Here is a 5,110-nt window from a genome sequence, read left to right on the forward strand (position 1 = left end):
TCACCCTACTCAACCTCTCCAGGCTTAGTCCTGAGATATCAGTCGAGCGTCATCATGTTGGGAATTAGGATGGTTGGAACACTGTTTCATCCTCGGTCTGTTGTTGTCTGTCCAAGTTGGCAACCGTGTGCTTTGCCCCATCCAGTCCTCAGAATGATCCATTTTAAACACTGGTGTCTGCTGAAATACCCAGTTTTTATTTATGCGCTGCCTGTGTAGTTCACACAGTTCCAGTGCTTCATCTCCTCGTTCCAGATGAAATACTTCCTCAGTTCTGCAAACCTCCGTGCCCTTCTTGCAGGCACGAAGATGTCTGGGATGTTTCTCCATCCCTCTCTGAAGCCACGTGACCCAGCGTCTCCTTACCCGCTTTTCCCATCATGTCATCACATCACCGCTTGGTGTTCGCTCTGAGGCAGCTACTGCCTAAGTTGTTTTTGTTAAGGTCTTATATTTTTAAACATGTTCTTTTGAGATGCAGCCAAAATTCATATTTTAGAGTGTACAATTTTCCCAACATCTGAATTCTTCGCTTATCTATTTTCCCTGTATTAAGAGGGGAAATCAAGAAAAGTTCTTCCTTCTTGGTTTCCATGCTTTTTTTTTTTTTTTTTTCTAAATGGAGGTACTGGGGATTGAACCCAGGACCTCATGCATGATAAGCATGCACTCTACCACTGAGTTATATCCCCCTCCCCTCGCCCCTTTGTTCTACTTCACACATGCTGTCAGGAACCAAAGCAGCCTCCAGAACGCTTTCACGGTAGTCAGTTTCAGACACACAAATAGATGCCTAGCTGCCATGACCACAGTGGTAGACTTGGATGATACGTTGACAACCAAATTATCTTTTTAGAGTTCAGAATTAGGAACATGCTTACACAGCCATCACCAAAAGCACACACTGGAACTCAACTACCACTGTTCAGAAAATAATGTCATTTTATTTTTCTCAACAGAGATTTATTCTTAAGAATATAAACTTGTCTTTGAGATGCAAAGGCATGTAGATAAGAATTGTTTATTTTGAAATAAGATTTTTCAGAAATGACAGAGGAGGTACACTGGAAGAGCGAGATTATAATTATTTTGCCAGTGTTTGCTTAGTGACTTTGGGCATGAAAATACTTTAAAAATGCTATAAAGAGTACTCTTATGAAAGAGACTTAAGCAAAATGTTATACATTTGTCTGAAACTTAGATAAAAGAGATTACTAAAAGGTGAAAGAAGGCATGTATATTCAGTTTCCGGAGGCTTCAGAATTGAAAATCTTGGAAAGAATTGGTGGTTATGGGGACGTGTTTTAATCACCTCCCATTCACCCCACTGGTGAAGAGAGACTCCCGTTCTAGGGTTATAGGGATGGTTGCCACCAGACAGATGAGACCGACAGCAGGGTGTTAGTCACATAGGTTCACATCTTGGGGGTGAAGGACACTACATACCATGTAGGACCAAACAGGGTTGCACTTGGAAATGGAGTGACTGATAAGCCTGTGGGAGGTGGGCTTCATAGTATCAAGATGGAGAGATGACTCTTGGTTTCTTCAGGAGGATGCAGTTAGTATGGGTGGCTGATTCCACAGGTTGGCTGGGAGCTGAAGCCTGCTGCTCAGTGGTAATCAGGAACTGTACCTGGTTCCTGTGACAGGGAGCGTCATTTGTTTGGTTAGGGGACCTTCTCCATGGAAGCAGAGTGAGGAACTTGTGGTTAAACCATTGGAGGCTGTCCTGGATTTTCCCAGATGTCAAGGACTGCCTATTATCGGGCCTGAATTTTAGGTTTTATGCCACAAGGGACTCTAAATCCCCGAAGTTTGACATTAAGATGACAAAATTTCTGGAGAGGCAGAAGAGGTGGCACAGCTCCATAACAGAAAAGTGTCATATGAAGCATCTTGAAAGTGACTTACGGTGAAACAGAGTATGTCTTAGGGAAGGAGGGATTCCTCAACAATTAAGGACAACTACAGAAATGATAGCCTGAATCTGTAAAAATAACGCCATTGAAGGCAAAAGTAAAAATGCATTAACACCAGGAAAAAATATGTAAGTACACTCTAGCTCAGCTATGCTTGACACAAAAAATGAAGAGATCTGCTTTTTCAGTAAGCTAGCATTTTTATTAGTATGAGACAGGCATCTGTAAGTTTTTTCTGCAACGTGCCAGGTAGCAAATATTTTAGGACCAGAATGTCTGTTAGAACTACTGAACCCTGTTGTAGCATAAAAGTGACTATAGGTAGAATATGAGTAAGTTGGTATAGCTGTTTTCCAATAAAATTTTATTTATAAAAACAGCTGGTGGACCAGATTTGGCCCATGGTGACAATTTGACCATTACTGAACCATATTTGGTGGCATTAAGTATACAAATGGAGACATTCCAGACCTTTGTTTGTATTGTGTATCAGGAGGCAAAATACGCCTTATCAGAGCTTTTTTTTTCCAAAGAGAGAGAAAAATGTTTCATATTAATGTACATTACTTGTAATAACAGAGGAGAATTTTTGAGTACAATTTAAGGGTTTTAAAAGAATGTTTATCTGAGTACTTTTAATTTTATTAACTTTCTTTTTATTGATTCCAGTTATTAATGTGTCATATCATTACATATTTAAAAGGGTTTTTTTTCTGTTCTTGGAGATTTAAACAATGTGTCAAATTCAGAATTCTGCAGTTTCCTACTCCATTCTTTAAATTAACTGTTCCATCTTCTCAGTTTATTTTCTACTTTCAGCTTTTTGTAAGAGTTTGGAACCATAAGATACAGACTATAATTGAAATTATAACCAGAGATTTAAAAAAAAGAAAATAAGGAATTAAACATTTTTAATAGAGAAGAAAAAAATATATCTGATTTAATCTATATGAGTACTGTGAGCTATAATGAAATATCTGTTTCTTCTTTATAGTAATAAATGAGATGGACTAAAAGTACTCATTTGTTTTAGATAATAAGATTTGCATAGTGTAAAGAAATTGGCCATGCCAATTTTAGTCTTCTTTAAGAATGATGAAGACAATGGTAAGACAGTTTTCAAATTTCAAAAGACTGCTTAGTAGTGGAAAAGCTGTATGAGTTTAACATTTTCTTTTTTTTTAATTTAAAGTATCATTTTCACTCATCTAGACGTGTCTTCACTGTTCTTCACAGCAATCAGTAATGGAAATTAAGGGTGATCTGCATATAATTAAAGATCATTAGAGGATCATCAAATGCTTTCAAAGTTATATACTTACTCCTCTAAGCCAATTGTTGCAGACTGAGTTGTGTTTCCCCAAAAGCCCTAACCCCCACTGAGATGGTGTTTGGAGATGGGGACTTTGGGAGATAATTAGGTTTCGATGAGATCATGAGGATGGGTCCCTCATGATGGGGTTAGTGCACTTTTGGAAAGCTTTCTTCTCCTCTCTGTCTCTCTGTCTCTGTCTCTGTCTCTGTCTCTCTCTTGCTTGTGTGGACAGTGAGAAGTTGGCCACCTGCAAGCCAAGAAGAGAGTCCTCAGTGAGGAACCAGATCTGCTAGAATCTTGATTTTGGCCTTCCCAGTCTCCAGAACTGTGAAAAAAATGTATTTCTGTTGTTTAAGCCCCCAGTCTATGGTATTTTGTTATGACAGCCTGGGCAGACTAACATCAGTAGTTTAGTTTCAATTAATAACTCCATAGACTATAAATGTATTTTGCTTGTATTCTGTTCAAAAATCTCGAGCTGAACTCACTGCTTGAATGATTTCCCTTAAGTAATGTATTTATGTAAAACTTTAGTTATGTTTAGCTCCTCTGCCTATTCCCTTTTTATTCAGCAGTATTCACTAGACTTACTGTGGCCCATCATAATGTTTTAGAAATAGCTAATGTGCTACATTTTAGCCTGAAATTATTTCAGACAGTGCATTGAAAACTCAAGCCAAAAGCCTGAAGCAATTCTATTAGATATTGGACACTAAAAATATCTTATTAGAGAGAATAGGGCAGAGAAATTCAAGTAGATTTTTCAGTAGTTCAACTATAGATATTTTTAGATGCATGAATTTTCAGGTGCCAAAGTATTAAATCTCCTTGTACCAAAAATGTCTATTGTAGGCTAATGAAGATGTAATTATTACAATTTACTTCTTAAATGAATCCTTTTATTCATACATTTGGCATTCTTTCTGTATGTTCAAATATTGGTAAATGTTTAATCCAATGAGTCTCATGAATTGTGAGTTTTCCGAGGTGGAAATTAGCATTTTATTTAGTTGGTATTGTAAACTACCAACTAAAGACATAATAAAAGCAGAAATGATAAAGATAATATCAGTGTGGAATGTATAGATTATAAGATACAAGAATAACTTCACAAATCTAAAAACACCTCAGGAGAACTTGAAGTTCTTCCAGAATAGGCACAGAAAGATCTTAAAGGTTTGAAAGTATTTCTAACTTCAGACCTTTGTGAGAAGGTCCCAAGAAACATAAAACAGGTGAAATTCTTAATTCATCACAGATTCTATATCATATAGTATGTAATTCTAAAAAGCTATGCATGCTTAATCTACATACATCATAAAGAAGCAGGAAGAATAGCAGTGTACCTTATTTCCAAGCTACAAAAGTTTTAGAACTGTGATTTAAAAAAAAACTCAATAAAAATACTCAAAATTTATAAGATATGGTCCTTGCCCTTAGCTACTTCTCTTCTATAAAACCTGAAAGTAAAACTCATATGCATTTTATTATTCATAAAAACAAGCCATTGTTGTCTGCTTAGCAAACAGAAAGGGCAGGAACAAAATACCGTGAAGAAAGCAAAATAATTCACCCAGGAACTAACCAAAGCAACTCTTTCCTCACTTCTGGGATTTTGAATACATCCTCGTTTCCAGTGGATAAAAAGGTGAATGTTGGTAGGCCATTCAGCAAAAGCATCAATGGAATAAACACAGAAGAAGACTTTGAGTTCAGGGGCTTTCACTGGAGTTATTTTATTTTATTTATTGATGAAAATAGTACGTTGCTATCCAAGGACCTGGTTTTATATTTTTAACTGTCTATTTGGAAATAATTTTAAATGTGCAGAAAAGTTGCAAAAATAAAATCAGTACAAAGAACATCCACATAT

At 36.6% G+C, this 5,110-nt stretch overlaps 1 non-coding gene across 1 annotated transcript; it reads right to left on the reverse strand.

The window, feature by feature from the left end:
* Positions 1–620: 620 nt before the first annotated feature.
* On the reverse strand, positions 621–692 carry TRNAD-AUC (transfer RNA aspartic acid (anticodon AUC)). Its single transcript has one exon. It is a non-coding gene; the product is annotated as a tRNA-Asp (tRNA).
* Between the last annotated feature and the right edge of the window lie 4,418 nt (positions 693–5,110).

Source organism: Camelus dromedarius, chromosome 7 (genome assembly GCF_036321535.1).
Source record: "Camelus dromedarius isolate mCamDro1 chromosome 7, mCamDro1.pat, whole genome shotgun sequence".
Classification (NCBI taxonomy): Eukaryota; Metazoa; Chordata; class Mammalia; order Artiodactyla; family Camelidae; genus Camelus; species Camelus dromedarius.